We start from the raw sequence: 23,567 nt of genomic DNA on the forward strand, positions 1-23,567 counted from the left end.
TGCTTTTAATTGGAGAGTACCGCACTTCTCAGAAACAAGCAAGTACTCTAACACAAAATACATGCACTTCTTTTTTTCCATTTCAAACACTGTCCGCCATTAGTGACAAACATTGTTTGGTCTGTCTACACAATCTGGATTGTTGCAGCTTGTTGTCTCAACCTCTTGAAAATACCACTGTGGAACTGGTGCCATGAGGGGTTAGCCAAATATTACTCTGTTTTGCCCAGCCCTTCCACCTTTTCTGTGTACTTTAAGCTACTTGGTTGGCAGTGTTATCTGATCCTCTATGGATAAACCATGGTAACCCGTGATTTATACATGGTCACAACCAGAGGACCGTGACCTAACTCCGTTTGTCCCTGTGTATTTGACCAGGAGTGATTAATTAGATTGTAAAAAGGACCACGTAAACGTATTCCACAGTGGCTGGAAAGACCGAGCACTGTTTCAGTTGGGATGTCTGTCTTGTAGGCAGATGTGTGCTGGAATTGCAATCTCGGGTAGGTGTGAACATTTTTCGTGTCTGTAAGTCAGAGGAACGGCAGCAAAGGGTGTAGAGAGGTCCTCAACTTCCCACCAAAATCAAGCATTGGTAATCAAGTACCATGGCACCTCACAGCAACCAAGGGCCTACACTAGGTAGCGGGACGAGTACCAGTCTCCACTTCAAGGTGAAGATGGCACAATAAAATAAATAAAACAACACAGGCTGATATTTAATCAATAGTTGGCGTTCCAAAGGATCATGTTGTAAAATAGCTGACAGTGAATACGCTGAAACATTAGGGAGCCAAATCAATATATCTAGGCGTACACCAAACGCCCTGTTCCAATAATACAACGAGCAGCATAAGATGTGAATTGAATGAGATTGCAAAATACTCTAAAATATTTGAAATCTTGAAGTACTAATTTCTGAGAAGATAAAATGTCCTCTGTGACCAACTTTTTGGAGTGGATGATACTAAACTATACCTTAAATGGCTGGCTAAAATGGCTCAAAAAAGGAGTATGAAGAAATGAGAGTGTAAAACTATGGAGTTGTGGTTATGTTTGGCGAAATTAAATGGGGGGGCCTAGGTATGATTTTCATTCATAACAAACGTATTCGTAAAGCGAAAGCATCACCCAAGGGTATCAAGGCACTGAAAAACATATGTCTTTTGTTACCCAACGGTACTCATTTTATCGACCTCAGAAGGATCAGTGAACTGGCTGGGATTCAAACCTGTAACCATGCGATCAAACACAGCCCCCCTACAGTGGATGCATTAATCCAATAAGCCACCAACCCAGCATTCAAATGCCATAACTGCACCAGGTTGTAGACATCCACTCATTAAAAAAGGTATGTCCTTTAAGCAACAGGTGCACACATGGAACCATAGCGGCATAAATGAATATTTTGGAAATATGTGAATATTGTATGAAGCAGCAAGATCAACTACTGCACGTCTATTGCATCAAAGAATAGAGCAGCGAAAATCATGTCAGTTGCCACCATGATTCAAAATATTTTTTGAGATTATCAGTATATCAGTTATACGCCGGACCTAAGCTGCGTATAACTATGCTACAGAAAATCTGTTAGGGGGAGTAAACATTATCAGGGGGATTGGCCAGTGAAATATTTTTTGTGGACCTCTTTATGATTTCATCTTATCTGAAAAAGCATTAAGTGCTGCAGAGATCTGAAATTATGATTTGAAAAAACCTGACCATCCCAAACTTAAGTGATGGTGTAATGTAGAGAGAACATCACTACTGGGAAATTACTCTAGGTTGGATGCTTTGGGAGGTTTTGTTTGGTATATTTCCACTTTGAGGTTAAATATTTATTTTCAAAGCCTCCAAAGAAGCTCCCTATTATGTAGCCTTGCAATCTACCTCTATAGGGTAAAGGTGGTGGGAGACGTAGGAGTGTGGACCGAGGCTACATAATGAATTATCCTGGTTATCAAATAAAACATGGCAGACCTGAAGTCAGGATGGATTGAATGTTTCATTGAATGCAAAAGTGTGGAAACTCTATATCCCTCAAGTGAATGCTTGGCGTTCCCCCTTCGTGGTTGCTGGTATATTGTCTGTTGGCTAAAAGATTTTGTGTTACAGTCAATCTGATTGAATCAATTGTGGAACGTTTCGTTTCACTATGGTTTTAAGAATTTTTATCCTAGATCCATCTGGGACATAAATGGTCTTCCTTAACAAATGTCCACCACATTCTACTGCTATCTTACTCTGCTGAAAACGCAGGTATTGTGCCCACTAAAGTTGCAATGAGGAAAACAAAAAGGTGATGGTGAAGTGCTTGATTAAGCTCAGTCTTTAATGATTCTTGTAGTAGGTACTCTGGACTGCATTCTCGTCCATCACTTTTTCCTCACTGAGCTATTCCACACAAGAACCATCCTCAGTCAAATAAGGCCTGATCATGCTCCCGCTGCAGTCTTTATTTCCTGTGAATGTGAAGCAAGCCACCCTAGACCCTTGCAAAAACATAATTTATTGGGATAAATGTATCTTGGCATATGTGGTATGATTATCACATGCAGGTATGTTAGTTTATGGAATGGGTATAGCACACATCTTGCCATAGTTAAAGACTCTTTGTGCGATAAAACCTTTGGGAGCAGAAGCCAAATAAAGTATTTATAACATATTAGTGGTTAAGGTATCCAAATGCACTTGAAAGAGTCAGCATGATATCCTTTCAAATAGCTGCATACCTGCAACTCCCCTCCACAATGCACTTCTGTGAAACATTCTGGTCTAAATGCAAAATTTCTTATCATATTTTTAATCAAGGATGTTTTTCCCTACAATGCAATTTTGTTTTACAGTGATTCACCCAGGTAGACCAGCATAAAATTAGATGTAACTAAAGGCCCATGCAACTAACAACTTTGTCCATTTTTGACAGCATTTGTTACAAATCGTGGCAGACATGTGCACTTGCAGGCCCTTACCAATAGCACCTTTGCTCCCCTTTTGACAAGAACTCTGAGAAATGCAACAAATTGTGTTATCTTAAATTAGCTATGACTACATGTTCTAAGGAAGACCTTAAACACTTTCAGATATTTGCGGTCGACATGTTGTTGAATGTGATTTAATGTCTTTGAAGGCATTGATGTTTTCTTGCCTGACTGTTGGTCAATGCCATTAAAGATTTTTTGTGACTATTTTGCAGCTATCCTCTTTTTGACTGGTCACTCTACCACCTGTATCACATTCTGTGGCACGAAATGTCTCAGTCACCATTTTGTTGTTGTAATTATAAGTTTAATAAGCATTTGTATGATGGAATTTCCCATCACCCTATATAATAACCTTAAAGTAAATCAGCTATATAATGCAATAAACAGGCCTTCATCATATTTGCTTTTAAATACATAACCAAATCCATTACTCATTTCTCAGTGATACTTGCAATATTTCCATTGGAACCCTGTCCTCATAATGCAGTGATAAAAGCAAAGCATACACACACAAGACTCGTCCTTCCTTGTCCAGACCTTGGCCGGCAGGTAATCATAGATTTGGCTCTAAACATCTGGCATTATGTGGATTTTTATGTGGGCAAATACACTCTTCTATATTGAATTAAAAGAACATCTTGTTACGATTACTTAATGATACATTTTTGTTTCTTTATAAAGTGATTGTCCTCTATTCTTTACTCAAAGAAAATATATAAAGTAAACACCAATGTGCAACATGGATGTGAATCATTGAAATTTAGGGACATATTTATAGTCCCCTAGCGCCACCTTGTGCCACATTCGCATCATTATTTATGATGTCAATGTGGCCCAACGAGGCCGAAATCCCCTCGCTGTATTTATAGGGTGGCGCAATGCATGAATTGCGCCACTCTGTAACCCTTTGTGCTACATTATGCCTGCGCCAGGCATAATGTATGCAAAGGGGGCGTTCCCCTATTAGGGAGGCCAAAAAAATGGCACAAGGAAATCTATGAGATGCCCAGAGCAGGCGTTAAAAGGGAGCTTCCATTACTTAGAATGGGTCCCTGTATACTTTGCAGGAGTAGCACCAACATAGCATCATGAAAAATTATGCTATTGCCCCCTACCCTGCGCCATGTTGCACATGGTGGCGGTAGGGGGGCACTAAGGGGCGCAGGGAAAGTGGTGCTGTACTCGGTGCAGCACCACTTTTCCTAAATCTGCCCCTTAGTTTGGCATATTAAATGAATTTCTGTGGTAATGCAGCACTGCCTGTAATTTGTTATGAGGCCATTTTGCAGCCACTCCACCATGTGTATAAAAAGCAGCACAATAGCAAGCGGTCTAGAGCCCAGAGTGTGGGCGTTGTGGTCTACCATATCTAAAGGAAGGTTAGGAGAGGCTTGGTCCTATCACAGTGAAGGGCTGCACAAGGCACACATAAACAAGTTTTTAATTTGCTTGCCATGCATCACACTAGGCTGTAAAGGTGTGGGCATGGTGAGGATACCTTGCGGGCAAATCCTTCATTTCATGTAGAAAGATCAGAGAAGTGATTTGCAAATAGGTCTCATTGGTCTCTACCACAACAGTCCTATTAATATCTGGTGCAAATTGCAGTTGTTAATACCTTTGACCTAGGGCAGATGACACCTGGTGGAAATACTTTCCAACTCATGAAAAGTAATTTGCAACCTCTTTGGAATCACAAATAGGAGAGGACTTTAGAGGGGTATACCCCGCCTATTTACGTATTTGAAAAGCATTTATCAATACTTTGTGACCAGAGTTATGATTGCAAACCACCATCAGTTATCCCTGATTTGAGGTGGTAACAGTGGCGTAACAAAGGCCCCCGCAGCTCCCGCGGTGCAGGGGTGCCCCTGAGCTCCAGGGCCCCCTCTCAGAACTGTGCACGGGCAGCAGGCCCCTGTCTGGGCCCCAGGCAGAAGGGGCCCCCTCCAGGTACTCTGCAAGGGGGCCCCCTCAAGTTTTGTTACGTCACTGGGTGGTAAGTGATTTGTAAAGGGAAACTTGTCTTCGTGGGACAACATTTAGTTTGCAAAGGATATGGGTGACCTCGATGGGAGCAGGCAGTCTTCCAAACGACCACTGCGTCTCCAACTAATGTGTTTCCATATGATACATTTTGATTTTCACAGTAGCGCACGTCCCTTTGATGGAAAAGGGCTACTTTTTAAAAAAAAAAATCTCTTTTGGGAATGCAAACACAGGGACGGAGGTCTGCAGTCCCTTGCATCTTCACATTCGCAGCCAAAAACAAGAGGTCAGAAATTTCGACCTGGCTGATTAATATTCATTAGGCAGTTCATTTTGTTAATGGACAAATTGAGGTGCGGCCTCTTAGTATGTAGGTCGCATCTCAAAATGGATTCCCAAAAGCAACCCAGTTTATTTTGAGAACGGGGGTAGGGGATAATACAGTGGGCCACAAGCTTGGATATATTTCCAATCTCATGGGAAACCTAAATCTATGAATTAAGCTCTGCAGGGTAATGTCAGGAAGACTGCATTTGTGTATGTAGGCAACATGTGCTTTACAATTAATTGATTGTCAAGTTCAACAACTTTTATATTTATGATCTTTTCAACTATGGAACACATCGCTTTGCAGCCTTTTTGACATGACTTTGGAAACATGTTGCTGCAGTTCATGCACGGCACATCTGAAATGCCAAAAAGGTATAACAGTCAGGTTCAAGCTGGCTCGAGTTTGACACTTGCGTGTAAGATATGTGTGTAACCTACAGGCTTCGTGTCTAAATCCTACCAGGCCTGACTCCAGTGGTGACTGGTGAAGTGTGAGAGTGGCGGGGTAGGGCTTCGCCTATGAGGGGCGTCAGTGAGGGGGGGCACAACAGCATTTTTGGGGAGGCCAGTCACCATTTTCTTTGCCAATCTTATTAGAAATGGGTTAAAACTGTGCTTTTTCCACTCCTCCACAGCTAGGGCAGTGTTTTAGTGCCCATGGGATAACATGGTGCTATTTTTCTTGGTGGTACTAGGCCCCATGACATTCATAGCTAAAAATGCATTCACCATATACAAGGGGGGGGTCCACCTGTCCCATAGAGTCTGTTCATTTCCATATGTGTTGTAACACTGCGGAATTTTGCTGGTTACCTTTGGCTTTATAACATTGCACTGAGTAGTTGTTAATGAAGTGATCATTTTTAACCATGAACTATTAGTGCACTAATTAAGAGGTAAGATAATTGCCATTTAAACCCAGTAGGTGGCCCAGATTATTATAGAGCACGGTCTGAAAAACATTAGCTATACCTTCAGGTCGGTTTCTCGCAGTCGCTATATAAAAACTGCAATTACTGGCTGATTTGTACAGTGTGAAACTAGACAACATGGATAAATCGGGGCTTCCTCACTTAAATGTGTGATTTTAGGCAAATATTTCGTCTCACCAAAACTCTTTTTCTTCATTTTTGCGTATGAAAGTACTTTCAATCAAATATGTGGGATCAGACTGCCAATTGTAAAAAAATACATTAGCGCTGCCTTCAGGTCAAGGTCTCCCATTTGCTATGGAAAAATTGCAGAGAAATTCACAAAACCGAAGCACACACACAATTGTTGATCAAAAGTTTTTCAGGGACAGACGTGGACCTAAAGTACAAACATCTAACCTCGTGGTCCACAGTATTGGGGGCTGCATGGCACTGTCTGGAATCTACAAGCTAGTGAGGCTGGACGGAGTCACACACAACTGCAGTGCAAATCAGCACCATCTTTGCTCCATGCCATCAGGTTTCTCCTAGCTGCCGGGCAGTTGCTGTGAAGCACCATAGCTAAGAAAACTTGATTCGGGAAAGGGTGGGGTGGCTTCCTCCCCACTCTCTGACTGACGTGAAACCTCTTGTGCTACAGGGCTTCAGACTGAAGCGCCTGGGGCTAACTTCAGCCCCACGTCATCAGGGGGTGGAGACTGGTCCTAAAGGCTATATGTTTGCCGAGCTTGTGACCTCACAGACCTCAGGGCTGTGAGATTATCAGCCCAGCAAATACTGTAGGCTTTAAGTCCACCCAGGCGAGAAGCACCAGTGAGCGTCATTGACTCACATTGAGTGGAAGACTGATAGTGTACAGAAGTCCTGGCACAATCAAGTAAAACATAATGATGCCTTTACACAAGTGCAGTGTGGAATTTTTAGAAATGTAACAACTTACTTTGCTTTCATGTTGGTGATGGTGTGAAAGCAGGGGGGCGGAGCCCCAATGCCCTCGACGAGAAACCGCTGCTGTCTGACTCAGTCTTCCATCCATAAGAGATTGATATTTTGAATTTGGTAATTAGAACACTTTTTATGTACAGTTTGATGAGACAACAAAAATGGGTTAATAAGTACTATTGCAAATTATTAATATTATAAGATATGAGTTGACTTATGAGGAATTGGTTGATTACACACCACCAAAACATCCAGCTTGGTTCCTGGCGAATTACAAATAACGACAAGGATATGTGGTTAAGTTGGGAGAAGGCAACAGTTCATTGTCAGATCATTGATGCCTGTGTTTGGCCAATTAGATGTTACATATTTACCACATTTCACACTACCAGTTTGGAGAAAGACGTGTATGGATGCGTGTATGTTTTGGAACTTATAAATAATTGCACATGGTAAGAGGTAAGTAAACAAATCAAGGTTGTGTGTGAAATCTGGCTTAGTGTAGTGGACAGCAGGGAGTTCTCTTCAAAGATCATTCAATGAAGATGGGGAAACTGGTAGGTGGACAGATTGCCTGTTTTTCTGGAGATGCCCTCATGATTTTCTGTAGACCTAAGGCCTTCTGCTTGCAGGCATTGGCTCCATGCTTCTCCGATGTAACTGTCATCAGCTTATGATGTCGAAACTTAAGCAGAGAGTTTTCTCTATTTACATGCAGAAAACCCAGCTGAGGACTTAACATCGATGTCTCATGGGCATCTCACACAAACTGAAATTGTGTTAACTGTAATCCTACAACCAACATTTCAAATAAAAAGGTACTACTTAATTTATGGTAAAATTACTAGGTACTAAGACTTCAATTTTTATTTCAAGTTCCGGTGAAGTTCACGCAAGAGATGTTTCTGCAAGAAGGTGCAACAGCTGCATTAGTAACTGTGTGGAATTGGTGTTTAAGGAGGTGACAGAATTTCTGTTAAAATATGATATATGGGATGTGAAGGTATTGGTATGTCACCTATAACTACCCCCTTTTTAACTTTTCCTGATAGAGACTTCTATCTATAGATTCCTTACCTTAAGAATTTCCTGGCATCAGCTTGGAATCCAGAACTTTTGCAGAGCAATACCCTTGTGCATGCCGTCGGGTGGCATTGTCTGATCCATGGGGCCTCATTGGTGTCGTTGGAGCGGTCTGTGACATCACAGTCACCTATAAAGGCACCTCCCAGGCACGCAAACGTCACTTTTTCCTTTCCCACTGTTTGAAACGTAGATCCAGAATTGAGCTAGCCTCTGTCTTTTTTGACAGGCCTTTTTCGATCTTTTTGTCAAGACTTTTTTTGCGTCTTTGCAGGATGATATCGAGGAAGACTGGGTTCAAGCTGTGTGACACCTGCCACCTTGTCATGTTGGTGATAGACCCCCACCAGGTATAGTTGTAATGCCTAGACCAAGACCACGACTCAATGTCGTGTTCTGACTGCCAGGCCATGGCTCTGAAAGCTTTGAGGGAGCTGTCCCTAAAGCTCATAGGGGCCCGGCAGTCGACATCGGCTGGCACGCCTCCTCGGAGGTCACGGTCAAGGAGGAGGTTGCAAGACCACTCCAGGAACCCTAAGTCCTCTTCATCCCATTCGAGGTACTCCGAACACTCGGGGAAGAGTCACAAAAAGAAGAAGTCCAAGAGGACTTTGACTTTACCTCGTCCATTGACTGACGAGACGAGTCAGGAACTTCGAGATTCCAAGCACCGTTCCACAGAAACGTCTCCAGGGCCAACTCTGAGCCTCCCCCCTTTCCGGGAGCTGGAGCGACCCCCGTTCAGCTCACAGAGTTTTACAAGGCCATGCGTCTCGTCTTTGAGAGAACTGGCCCGGCCGGAGTTTTCGGGCCCTGGGGGGTCGGCAGAGGCCTTGTCAGGTTTCACGCCGGCAGCTTCAGCCTTGGCTCCGATGGGATCTCTTGGATCCGATATCAGATCCAGAACAATGCCGGGTCCGCACAGTCGACCTCCTATGGTATCGCTCCCAACGTCAACCCTCCCGGCACCCAACGGTGGCATGACCCCATTCTAATAACCGATGATCCGGAGCTGGAACGGCGTTGCACAATGGCAATTCTGGCCGGAAGGGGCCCACGGGTGACAGATCATTGCCTGAGTGTTTTTACAAACAGCCAGGCACTGGTGAGGAATGGGAGGGGTATCAGGACCCTCTAGAGTTTCAGTTAGAGCATATGGACTGGTATGAGGAGCTACGCGAGGATGTGAACTGGACACCTCTCCAGACACTGGCATGCTCTCACCTCCTACTGTGGCTACAGAGAAGGGTGCATGGTATGCAATGGTGGTATGTATGGCAGCTGAGGTCCTGAACCTTGAGCTTCCCTCGTTGCAGGTCAAGACTAACATCTTGATGGAGGTGCTTCCACCAGGAGCTTTGTTATCAGAACTAATGTTGCCCTTGAATGAGGCCCTCACCGATGTCCTGCTGGGGACGTGTTTCACACCCAGCAGAGGAGCGCCTGCAAACAGGATAATTGGCCTTGGCCATCGCCCGGCTCTGGGTGACACTACGGCTCTGGGTGACCCTAGCTTCCTCACGCAACACACCACCCCAGAAACCTTGGCGGTCCAGGCCCCCACTTCCTGTGGCGCCTTCCCATCCACCCCCACAGATAAGGAATCCAAGAGGCTGGACCAATTGGAAAAGAAGATGTTTTCTTCCTCCAGCCTGACATTGAGGTCGGTAAACACCTCATGCCTATTGGAACGTTTTTCTCATACCCTATGGGATAGGGTGGGTCCCAGAGGATGTGCGGACGACTCTCCCACAGGCAATTAAAGATGGATTAGATGTAGCCAAGTTTACCATCAGGTGTGGTTTCGACACAACTTACTCGCTGGGCAGGGTGATTTCCTCGACAGTGGCCCTTTGACGCCACGTCTGGCTACGTATTTCTGGCTTTTCTTAGGATGTTCAGCCAAATCTTATGGATCTGCCCTTCTATGGGACCCGCATTTTTAGGGAAAAGGCAGACTCTGCGCAGGAGCGCTTCACGGACTCCCGGGCTATGGCCAAGTCCTTGAGTCTCTCATTGACCCCTCGCCAACAGTCTATCGCCCCTTTTGAGGCTTCAGAAAGAGTGCCACGCCACCCACAGACCAGCCACCATCCTCCAACCAGGTCAGCATCCTATGCGGGGACGAGGTTTTGGTGCCTTTAGATCCAGAGGGTCTTGCCAAAAGTCATCCACAACCCAACCCCCCACCTCCACGGCATCCATTGGTATGATTCTGAAAGACCATGTACGTCCAGTTGGAGGGAGGATTCCATTTCATCTCCCTCACTGGCGGTCCATAACATCAGACAAATGGGTCTTGCAGATCATACAGAAGGGCTATTCCCTCCCTTTCTAAGCTTTTTCTCCCCCAGTGCCTCCCTCAAAAGAGTGGCTGATGGAGGATCACTTGGTTTTGCTCTGCGAGGAAGTTACGGCTCTCTTGGCCAAGTGAGCCATAGATAGGGTCCTAATATCAGAAGTTGGCAGTGGTTGTTATTCCTGCTATTTTCTGATACCCAAAAAGAACAAAGGCCTTTGCCCTATTTTGGATTTGTGGGACGTCAATCTCTTCCTCAAAAAAGAGAAATTCAGAATGCTCACTGTGGTTCAGGTCTTGTCTGCCCTAGACTAGGGAGACTGGATGGTAGCGTTGGATTTGCAGGATGCAGATTTCCACATCTCCACCCTACCTGCCCACAGATGTTACTTGCAGTTCAAGGTAGGCCACAAGCACTTTCAGTTTACTGTGCTACCCTTTAGCCATACTAGTGCCCCTTGGGTGTTCACCAAGGTAATGCTGGTGGTCGCAACTCATCTGCGCATGATAGTGGTTTCAGTCTTCCCCTATCTCAATGACTGGCTGTTGAAGGCTCCTTCATCCCAGCTGTAATCACCCACCTTCACTCTACGGCAAACCTCCTGCATTCACTGGGGTTCACTATAAACGTGCCAAAGTCACACCTGACTCCCTCTCAGATGCTCCCTTTCATCTGAGCTGTTCTGGACACAGTGCTGTTTCGGACCTATCCTCCAGAGCAGGAAGTCCAGGATATTCAGGTTATGATTCCGATGTTTTGGCCTCTATCCTGGATTTCGGTGAGATAGACTCTGAGGCTGCTGGGCCTCATGGCCTCCTCCATCCTGTTGGTAAAACATGCCAGATGGCATATGAGGGTTCTGCAGTGGGACCCGAAGTTCCAGGTGGCACAGCACCAGGCAAATCTCACCGACATTGTTTAGATCTCGTAGGGAACTGCAAAAGATCTGCAGTGGTGGTTAGCAAACCACGACTTGGTCAGAGGCAGACTCCTCTCCCTTCCCCAACCAAATGTGTCACTTCTGAGATGGGGAGGCCATCTGGGAGAGGTGGATATCAGAGGTCTCTGGTCTCTGGCGGAATCCAGACTCCATATCAACATACTGGAGCTCTGGGCGATCCGACTAGCATTGAAGGCATTTCGTCCTGTTGTGCAAGGGAAGATAGTGGATTTGTTCATTGACAACACCATCACAACATGGTACTGTAACAACCAGGGCGTTGCGGGGTCGTGGACCCTTTGTCAAGAGGCCCTGCATCTCTGGACATGGCTGGAACAGCAGGGCATAAAACTGGCGGTTCAACACCTGGCAGGTTCTCTGAACACAAGTGGTGTCTCCATCCAGAGGTGTCACAAGGACTCTTTCAACAGTGGGGAGAGCCTTGGTTAGATCTGTTCGCCTTCGAAAAGAATGCACAATGTCAGCAGTATTTTGCGTTGGAGTTTCCAAGGCGGCAATTGCTCGGCGACGCTTTTCATCATAAGTGGAGTGCAGGCCTCCAGTACGCCTTTCCACCCATACCACTTCTACCCAAGAAGATCAGGAATGACCGGGCCAAGGTAATCCTGGAGTTTGGTATCCCGAGCTTCCGAAAATGAGGATCGCTCCTCCTCTGTTTCAGCAACAGGAGGTTGCTCCACCCAGACCTGTCAACTCTGCACCTTCATGCGTGGACATTGAGCAGCAGCAGTTGACAGCCTTCAGCCTTCCTCCCGAAGTACGTGAAGTTATTCTGGCAGCCAGGTGTCTCTCCACCAAGATGGTATACGTCTGCTGTTGGAAGCGCTTTGTTTATTATTGTACAGAAAGATCTAATGATCCTCTTTCTGCTTCTCTCTCTGACATTCTTCTCTTTCTCTTGTCCCTTGTCCATCAGGTTTCTGCATTGGACACACTCAAAGGTTATCTTTCCGTCTTATTGGCATTCCTTCGGCTGCCTGATCAGCCTTCGTTATTCAAATCACCTATTGTACATAGATTTCTCAAAGAGCTTGTACATATATATCCTTGTAAGCCCTTTGTTATGCCCCAATGGGACTTTAGTCTGGTCCTCACATTTCTCATGTGTGATCCCTTTGAGCCCTTACACAATTATCCCCTCCGGCTGCTCTCCATCAAGAAAGCTTTCTTAGTGGCAATAATATCTGCCAGGAGGGTGAGTGAGATGCAGGCTCTCTCATCTAAGCCACCGTATCTCACCATGTTCCCAGACAAGGTGGTACTTAAAACTTGTGCCTCTTTCTTCCCCAAGGTGGTGACCCCATTTTACCTGGGTCAAAACATCATCCTGCTCACCTTTCTTTTGCTCCACCGCATCCCTCTAAAGAAGAGGAGCGACTCCACCGGCAGGACCCAAAAAGGGCATTGCTGTTCTACCTTGACCGCACAAAAGAGTTCCGGGTGGATGGCCAACTCTTTGTGGGGTGTGTGGGAGCAAAGAAAGGTGGGGTAGTGTAGAAGCTAACCATTTTGCCCTGGGCCGTTCTCTGCATGAAGATCTGCCATGAGCTGGCTAAGAAGCAGCCTCCTGAAGGCTTGAGAGCTCATTCCACTAGGGACAAAGCAGGTAGCACTGCGTTAGCACAGGGTGTTCCAGTCCTGGAATCTGTCAGGTGGGGACTTGAGAATCCTTGAACACGTTCATGAGACATTACTGTCTGGACAATCAGGTTCGAAGAGAGGAGCACTTTGCCGGTTCGGTCCTGCAGGACTTTTTAGTGTGAGAAGATCTGTCTGCAGCTCACTGCCAGGAGGTTATGGCTTGGGTATCTATTCGAAAGGTAACGAATTTACCTTCGATAATGCATATCTGGTAGAGACTCTATATAGCTGCAGCATCAGCTTGGAACCCAGAACTTTTGCAGAGCAATACCCTTGTACGCGACGTCGGGTGCCACTGTTCGGATCCGCTTGGCATTACATGCATCGTTGGAGCCATCTGTGATGTCACGGTCTCCTTTAAATGCACCTCCCAGGCGTACATAACTCAGTTCTTTTTCCACGAACTTCCACGCCAAAAGTGCAGAGCCATGGAAAGAACTAACAGTTTGTCTAGGCCAAAAAACTAGGACCCTGAAAGGAACAATCCCTAACCCTAGCAGAAATGCCTGTTGAATGGGGAGGCATGAGTGGGTGTAAGCAATAGCATTAGCAATTAATTAATTCATTAGCAATAACCGCAGATACAACTTGCCTTGAATTCTGCATGTCATTGCCAGACATTTTACCGGCAATTAGATCTCAGTGGGCTTAACCTGTCAAAATTGCCCTAGGCAAATGTGTGTCATATTTTGTTACATTATTGTACATTATATACAGCACTGTGTACAACAATGCTTCTTGGCACTATCAAATCAAGCATAACCACAGAATGGGGATAAAATAAAAGTAAGACCACTGGTTTCGAGAAACTAATAGATCCTCAGTGCTTCAAAAGCAGAGTCTTCAGTTGTCTTCAACAAGCCTGATTAGAGGAAAGTGGCTACAGCTCATGTCAGAGACTGTTAGCCTTTGACACTGCTACAGAACAGGCCCTGTCTGCCAACCAAAGAAGTCCTTGCTTTAAACATCTAAAGTAGCCATTGTTCTATTGTGGTGCGCTGTGGTATGTAAGTCTAGGGAAGCCGTTTGTTCGTCAATTAAAAATAATTAGTGCTTTCAATAGAGTATATTGAGCATTGGAAGCCAGTGAAGAGATCTCAGCATGGGAGCGAAAGGGTCTCTTCTCCTGGTCCCATTCAGGAGTCAGCATTTTACACAATTTGCAATCAGTTCGTCAATTTCTCTGGAAGAGCCAGATATATCCAGTTGCTATGTTCGAGGCCAGATTGAATCAAAGCACTGACTAGGCACTGGAATATGCTGTTCTTTTTTTATATAATAAGGGGTGACATTTTCTTTAGCAGTTTGATTTGCCAAATGCATGGACTAGTAAATTTTGACACTTCTGCCTTCATGGACAGGTTGGCATCATAATAAATGACTAGTTTGCATATGGTAACAGATAGAAAGAAGCAGAACCCATAGTCTCGGGCCAGACAGAGGGATGCCATTAATTCAAAGGCTAGGAGTCAATCGACACGCCGAGCAGCTCCACCAGCCTGCCTCCGTGCCCCAGGCCCCCCTCCTGCTTCTAACGAGAGTTCGGGGCCCTCCACCACCCACAGGCACCGCCTGCGCCTCATCTCTGGTGTTTAGTGATAGGCGTAGCATCTGTATTTTGAATTTTGTATTTTGTTTTCCCTGTGTTTTTGAGTTCCTTTTTTGTGCCCATTTGCTGTGTTTGCTCCGCTTCGCTTTGCCCGTTTCTGCCTTTTTCCTCTGTGACCTGTTTTCCTTTTTTTCCGGCTCTTGCTGGTTTCCCCGTCCCTGCCGCTGCATCCCCTGCAGCCCCACCCCACCCCACCCGTGCCCTCATTTGCCACACCCTCCCGCCTCCCAGCTGCTCCTCCCTCCCACCTCTCCTTAATGGTGGCCATGCGCAGCGGGCGCGCCGCTGGTGCGCCGGAGGCAAGCCCGTCTGCGCCCGTCCAAGCCTGGATCGCGCCCAGCGCCCGTCCCCCTGGTCCATGCACCTCCCACGTCCCTAAACGCCACTACTCCACTGCAGAGCTCCACGCTCTTAACCCCGGCCGGCGCTCCGCCTGCGCCCAGGCTGACCCCAGACACACCCACGGACCTTTCGCATGTCACTCATGCCACTTCTCCTGCAATCAAGCCAACAACACCAAACACCCCGACCACCTCAGCTGCATCCTCCTCAACACCCGCTCAGTCCACAAGCACGCCATCGAGCTCTGGGACCTACTCACAACAGCCTCTCCCGACATCTCCTTCCTCACTGAAACATGGATGAACCCCTCATCAGAACCCAACATCGCCATAGCCATTCCAGAGGGATACAAAATCACCCGAAGAGACCGTATCAACAAACCAGGAGGAGGAATCACCATAATACACAGAAGTTCCATCAGGATTTCCACCAACACCAATGACACCCTGGACGCCGCAGACCACCTACACTTTCAGATACACATCAATGCCAACACCACCTTGGGAGGAACCCTCATCTACAGACCGCCAGGCCCTGTCCCCTATTCTGTGTCGCCATCGCGGACGCTATCAGCTCCCACACCCTCGCCTCCCCGGACTACCTGCTCCTCGGCGACCTAAATTTCCACCTGGAGAGCACCAGCGACTGCAACTCCATTGCCCTGCTGGACAACCTTGCAAACCTCAGCCTCAAGCAACTGGTCACCTCGCCCACCCATTCAGCCGGACACGCGATTGACGCCATATTCATCTCCAGCAGCCACCTCACCTTCACTCACACCACCGAACTCCATTGGAACGACCACCACTGCATTCACTTCTCCTTCCTGAAGCCCACCACCCACCACCAACAACATCCTATCCCTCACCACAAGTGGAACAAGATCTCCTAAGAACAACTGATTTCCAACCTCGCCCAATCTACGCCACCCATTACCAACTACCCCAACGCCGCCGCCCTCAACTTCAAATGATCGCTCAACAACTGCGCAAACACCCTCACTCCACTAAAAAAAAAACAACAACACCCGCATCAATAAGACAGTTCCCTGGTTAACCGCAGAACTTCAGACCTCCAAACGACAATGCCGGAAAACTGAGAAAGCCTGGCGACAAGAACAATCAGTGAGCAACTTCTCCGCCCACAAATTAGCCATGCGCAAACACCACCAGCTCATCCAGACCACCAAAAGATCCTTCTACAAAGAACGCATAGACAACAACGGACACAACAGCAAGGAACTTTTCACCATCATCAAGGAACTCACCAAACCCAAATCCTGAGCCATCGACCCTCTGCCCTCCAAGACCTCTGCAACTCCCTTTCCAACTACTTCCACCGCAAGATTGCAGACATACACGAAAGCTTCATAACGCCGTCATCCACCATCACCACCACCGACACAGCCAACCCCACAGCACCCTGCCGCACCAATGTAAGGAGCACCTGGACCCCCGCCAATGATGAAGAAACCACCAAAACCATGAGCACCATCCACTCAGGCTCTCCAACAGACCCCTGCCCCCACCACGTCTTCAACAAGGCCAGCCAAATCATCACTCCCCAGCTCCGGTCCGTCATCAACAGCTCCTTTGAGACTGCCACCTTTCCAGATATTTGGAAACACGCCGAAGTCAACGCCTTGCTCAAAAAACCCAAAGCAGACCCCGAAGACCTCACAAACTGCTGACCTATCTCTCTACTCCCCTTCCCTGCGAAGGTCATAGAGAAGATAGTCAACAAACAACTGTCCCGCTTCCTGGAGTACAACAACATACTCAATGTCTCCCAGTCTGGATTCCGCAAAAACCACAGCCCCAAGACCGCCCTCATCGCCTGCACCAACGCCATCAGGACCAGACTCGACAAGGGTGAAACGGTTGCCCTCATCCTTCTCGACTTTCCGCAGCCTTCAACACCGTATGCCACAAAACCCTTCCCACACGCCTCTTCGACGCTGGAATCTGCCACAAAGCCCTGGCTGGCTCACCTCCTTCCTTTCCAAAAGAACCCAAAGAGTTTGCCTTCCCCATTCCGGTCTTAAGCCACCAAGACCATATGTGGAGTCCCCCAAGGATCCTCACTCAGCCCAACCCTCTTCAATATCTACATGGCTCCACTCGCCAGCATCGTCTGACCCCACGGCCTCAACATCATTTCCTACACCGAAAACACCCAGCTCATCCTCTCCCTCACGAGGAACCCCTCTACCTTCAAGAACAGCCTCCACACCGGACTCCTCGCCATCGCCAATTGGATGACAGCAAGCCACCTCAAGCTGAACTCAGGAAAATCCGAGATCATCATCTTTGGACCCAACAAATCAGCATGGAACGACTCATGGTGGCCGGCCACCCTAGGACCACCCCCAACACCCACCACCCATGCACGCAATCTCAGCTTCATACTAGACTCATCTCTTTCCATGGCTCAGCAAGTCAACGCTATATCGTCCCCTTGCTTCAACACCCTCCGTATACTGCGCAAGACCTTCAAGTGGATTCCAATAGAAACCAGAAGAACAGTCACCCATGCCCTCATCAGCAGCAGAGTGGACTACGGTAACTCCCTCTACACGGGGACCACAGCCAAGCTCCAGAGAAAACTCAGGCGCATGCAGAACGCCTCAGCACGTCTCATCCTCAACCTCCCTCGCCACAAGCACATCTCCGCCCACCTCAGAACCCTACACTGGCTGCCCATCAACAAAAGGATTGTCTTCAAAATCCTAATCCACGCTCACAAGGCCCTCCACGACACTGGACCGGCCTACCTCAACGAACGACTTAACTTCCACAGCCCGACCTGCCAGCTCTGCTCCGCGACCTCGCCCTCGCATCCAACGCACCACTTCTGGCGGCAGATCCTTCTTTCCACCTCGCCGCCAAAACCTGGAACTCCCTCCCCACCAACCTACGCAAGACCCAGGACCTCCTAGCCTTCAGAAAGTGCCTCAAAATATGGCTCTTCGAGCAGTAGTTCCCACCCCAGCACCTTGAGACCCTACCAGGAGAATAGCGTGCTTAACAAATTATTGATTGGTTGATTGATTCAAATGCCATTCATCCAAGTTATTGCTAGTGGCAAGGATCCGTATGTTCGCTGGATGGAGTTTGAGGAGGTGAGAGGACATCCACCAACATACTGATACCAAGATGTTGGTAAAATAATGCTGAAGAGTCGCACCTAACCCGATGCATGACCCTGTGGGAGTAAGCCTGCAAATCGGCAGGTTGCCAATGCAGTATATGTAGCATTGGGTTCGCAAGGAGGGCAGTAGGTTGGTGAAAGGCAGCCATTATTGGACTGGCCTTTAGGGCAGTAAGAGAGTGCCCAATGGGCTGGTCTGACAGGTCAGCATGTGGGCCATTTTTTGACTGTTGTGGGCATTTTTTTGATCTATTGGGCCTGTTTTCACAGTTCAGTTTCCTGATACTAAAACAAGCATTGGCCGCAGCAAGCTAAAATCCATGCAGTCTTCCATAACCTCTAAAACACCTATACAGCATGTCTTTACAAGTTCAAAACTAGTAAATCAATCATGGGCCATTTTGTAGCTTTCTAATTCACTTTAGGGGCCACTTTTATTTTATTTCCCAGGCCTATTTTCCTCACCAGTCCAACCGTGAAGACTGCTTATAGATGTTAAGAGTGAGAAAAGCACCAAGCTGTGGAGCACATGGCAGGTGATCTTCTTTGGCTCATATCTAATGAGCTGTGGTTTGTAGCTTGTCCCCTCTTGGTCAAGACACAATCCATTTAAGTATGGTACTTCTAGCACCCACTTCCTGGAGTACGGTAAGAACAATGGCATTATCAGTAGTATCGAAGGCCCCCGGAAGGGCTAATAGGACCTTTTTCGCCTGCCAATCTACGTAGGTGGTAGTGATGTTATGTTTATTGCACCTGGTAATTATCCCAGGGCAGTTTAGAAAAGCCAGTTCCTGGGCAAGGAGGAGTTTGGGCATGGATTGGTGCATTATCCCCTAGTCCTAATTGATGCCATAGTGTTCCCCAGTTTTTAGATGAAAAACACAAGAGAGGGCAGAGAGGGGGCCGTTTGCAGGGGCCTAGGTCAAATCCACAAGCCAGGAGGACTGCTCCCCTCTCAGTAGCTGCCACGTTTGATGTCTATGAGGGAGGAAGTGGTAAGATGGCCAAACCACAGTTGGGTAGGATACCTCGCAGGCAGAGAATTATCATGCAAGAACAGAATATAATTATGATACAAACCGTGGACCTTGTGTTTTTCTCCTCCATATCTGCTGTTTCCTGTCTCATTAATTCACTCACCCACCCAGAAGACTCAAAGCCAGAATGTGTTCCTGAACAATAATGTGCCTGTTGTACAACGTGTTCTTTCCAGTGAAGGCTGCATTCGGAGTAGCTCTGCTTAGCGTCCGAGCTCCCCACAGAGCATCTTCGTGTCTTGGCAGATGGGTGCGGCATCATTACCATATTGGAAATTAGTTGCTATGCACACTGACATGGGAGATTCACTTCGGAGAATATTTAGTGAGGAAATATCACAAGGAAATGCAGCGACTGATTACTTGAGGGAATTGACACAAGTTATGACATGCCCAGTGAGGGCTGCGTCAGATGACGTGATGGTCTGCGCGTGCCATAATGCAAGAGAACGAAGAGGAGGTTAGTCTAAGAAGTAGGAAGACACAGCTGATCTTAAACTGAGGACTATGAACTGTAAACGTACTTAAACATTCAGTACACGAAAGGGCTCACTCACAAACAACCTGGGGGAGTTGCCGGACAGGCCATTTACTCTACCGGGGTATTTCCCCGGGTGTCTTGATCCCTTGGAGGCCCATTTTCAAAACCTGGGTGTCTCTGTCACTTTCCCAAGATCCCCGTGTTTACTTATCTCAGGCACAGGGATGTTTCTAAAGAGAAAGAAGGGGGCGGGGAGAGATTAAGCAATCAAAAAAGGAGAAGGGAGAGAGCTTCTGGATGGATGAAAATTGCGCGAGATGGTGAAGAAACAGGGCTGGTTTCAGCATTTTTGCCAGGTCTGCTTTTGGGAGTCATGTCCTGTTCACAACGAATACCTGTGGGTCATCATTTGTTTAACGTAGACAGCCAAAATGTCTTGAATTACTATGCATTCCATTATTTTCATCTTGTCGGACCATTACAGAAAAGAGTGGCTGAAATTATTGGTGAATTTCAAAACAGTCAACATTTGCTGTTTTTATTTTTGGTGGCAGGGAGGAATTTTTGTTGCGCTACGAGTGAAGACAAAGGGGTAAAGCCCGGTGCCCAACACGGTTGCTTTTAGGATCACTATGAGGGATTGCACAATGTTTTCCTCTTAATAGTAATTGCATCAAGGTAAGTACATTGCCCTGACCACTGACACTGCTCTTGAATACAAGTTCCCCAGCAGGGAAGCCTGCGAGCGGCGCCTATCTCCAGGGTCGTCTTGGCGCTCTAGAAGCCTAGGCTGGTAAATTTGCTTTCATGCGCTGCCTCGGGCACATCACTGTATTAACTCAAGGGAATCACTATTAAGGTAACCAAATTGTCGGTCCATGATAGTGCTGGGCATGGTAAAAGTATCCCTCATTATGTGAATTTCTCAACATTCAGACTGAGAAAAACTTGTGGTCCATGACGTTCCTTTCGTATAGACCATATAGAAGCCAAGGCTGGACAACGGAGCTAAAAGCATCCCTGACAAATAGGCTCAAACCAGAGCCACTCGTCCAGTTTCCTTGTGCTAACTCTCTCGTTTCATCCATCTATCCATTCTCTCTCTCTCCTTCCCTCCTCTCTCTTTTCCCTCTGTGATTGCTTTCTCTCTGTCTTCCACTTCCTGTTCCCTCCCTCTCATTCTCCTTCTTCTGAAGCCTCCCTTGTGGCTCCTGGCATTAACTTCGGGTAGCTGGGGAAAGGTACAAAGGCACCAGGAGCGGCCCTGGCTCCCTAAGCCAGCCCCGAAGAGCTCCAGACTGCTGGGGAAATGCCTGGTGGATAGAAAGCCAGCCTGGCCCCGGAGAAAGCATCGGACAACTGCTTTAAAGCACTTCTGATGAACTGGCTCCATTTTTGCCACCCCTCCCTTTTTTCCATCTGTGAATGTGTCTGTTCTAAAGTTTGGTCTTCCGATGTTTTTTTGACAAGGTACAGTTGAAGAAAAACATAACATTTTCAGATTTTCTGAATAATTTTGATTTTGTCAGTATGATGGGTGTCAACCAAAGGTTTCAAATTGTACGAATGCAATTGGCATCAGGCTCTGAATTGTGTGTATAAAAGCATAACGACCCCCCTCCCCCCGAGGCATATCTATTTGCTTTTCTGCAAGCACTAGCCCTGCTTGCCACTCCCCATCCCACTCCTTATCAGCGTACGTTTATTCCCTGCCAGCAGTGTTTCAATACTCCCTTCCCTGCCTCCTCAAGGTCAATGCATACTTATCCAATCCTTGGCACGCGTCACTGTGTCCTTCCATCAAGCATCACCGCATCCCTTGCGGTTTCTCTGCGATCCTCTGTCCCTCCACCAATCGTTACAAAAGCTGTCTTCCCGTGCCTCAGCGTCTCACCGCGTCCTTCACAGCTGCCCGGACTACTGCACTCATTCTTTAGGCAGACACAAATGCTTCTGTTTGTTTTAGAGAGAGGTGAGTAGCATGGACTACTGTATTGGGCATAAAATTGCTGTATCTGACGCCGCATTGGTGGCAGTGAAATTACTGTATTACATAAACTGTTTCCAGACATTTATGCGGAAAAGATATTCATTCATACTCCTTGCATCCTCTCCCAATAAGCCACCTTGGGCCACTCCTTTTGCTTCTCCTCTTTGTGTTTTTTTTTATTGCACTCTTCCATTTGTATCATCTGGCCGCAGAAAGCGTTAACTGCAGTGCTTAATGTGTGCTGGTGGTTTCCGGTGCTCAGCACCGGAACCTCTTTCAAAGGGCCAGGGCTATAACATTTTATTTCCATGGGTGGTGGGCCTGATGATTATTGAGGTGGCTGCCTCGTAAGTCTTCACTGGCTACCATAGCCCAGACATGATGATACTACAGTATCAGGTTAGTGATGTCAGCAATGCCGGCTACATAGCTGAGCGGGGGGAGGTGGCAGACTTGGGCACCGCATGTGCAGACCTGCCAAGTAACACGGTGCCACCGTGTGTCCCACAAGTTCGGCTCCTTTCACGCAGTCACCCAGTGAGGAGCAGTAATCACAGGGTGGCAGTCAAGGCGAGCGGAAAACCACTGCAGGGAGTGGATTTCCTGCTCGTCCTTTGAGGATGCAATCAGGCGATGTCCATTAAGGGGTGTGAAAACACCCCATGACTTCACCAGCAGCCTCAAAAATCTTTTTTATGTTTTGGTAGAAGGAGGAGGTCGATGGGAGCAGGGGACGAGGCAGAAGGCCCTTTTGGGACAATCTTGGCAAAAGCCCCGCCCCCTTCATGGCTACGCCCCCTCATCACACTGCTGATTTGGTGGCAAGTTGGTAGGTTTGCAGGTGCAGGATGAAGTTTTTTGCAAAGGCACAGCACATGAAGAGCAAATTAAAAGTGTGCACACATATGCCCATATTTTTACAATATTTTGTAAGTTTGCGCCGCTTTTCCGTTAAAACGCGGCGCAAATCTGGCGCTAAAAAAGTATAAATCTGGGCCAATTGTGTTTTGTAAGTTTGCGCCGCTTTTGCGTCAAAAGGCGGCGCAAATGCGGTGCTAAAAAAGTATAAATATGGGCCATAAAGAGGAAATTAAAGGTGAGTCTAAAAACAAAACTGTCTGGCTATATTCTGCCCTCATCGTTGTGTTCGTAACAAACTACCGACTCCAGTCGGATCACTCCCCCCTCACAGAACGGGTAAGTATGGGAAACCGAGACCATTATTGGCGCTGGGCCCTTACTGGTGCTTGAGGGCTTCCATATTTGGCGAAGTGAAGGCACAGGTACACAAATCAGGTAGTCGTGTCAACACTGGTTCTGTTCAATTTGCAAAGATAGGTGTGTGTTTGTTCACTGATTAAAAAAAAAAATATTGTGCAGCGAGTGCCAAAGGAAGCGCAGTCCCTTTCCTATAAATTCACTTTTTCACATTTACGCTGGCAGTTTTTTTGAGCTGCGTCATTTGTGGGGGATTAATTAATTCTAGTCCATGTTTTAAACATTTATATACACACTCACCTGCTGAGATGACACATCTCCTGTATGAAATAGGAAACAAAGAAAAACAATGTACTGTGTAGTTTTCTAAAGGGCACATCGTGACAGACACAAACCCATCTGTGCCATTTTCCAAGAGGGAAAGGGTATTTAAATCGGAACCTTTTGTTTTTTCTTATAAATTTTGATTCCAAAACAATGACAAAACTACAATCATTACAGCTTTTATTTAAAAGAAGTAGTTGCAGAACGGAGGCTGTCTGTAATAGCTTTGCAGACAGAGCGCGGTTCTATAT

The 23,567-nt window shown here is 46.8% G+C and overlaps 1 protein-coding gene across 11 annotated transcripts in view; it reads left to right on the forward strand.

Moving 5' to 3' along the window:
• The window catches only part of SLC24A2 (solute carrier family 24 member 2), a 775,567-nt gene that overhangs the window by 453,546 nt on the left and 298,454 nt on the right, over positions 1 to 23,567 (forward strand). The window lies entirely within an intron of this gene.

This window comes from Pleurodeles waltl, chromosome 1_2 (genome assembly GCF_031143425.1).
Source record: "Pleurodeles waltl isolate 20211129_DDA chromosome 1_2, aPleWal1.hap1.20221129, whole genome shotgun sequence".
Lineage (NCBI taxonomy): Eukaryota > Metazoa > Chordata > Amphibia > Caudata > Salamandridae > Pleurodeles > Pleurodeles waltl.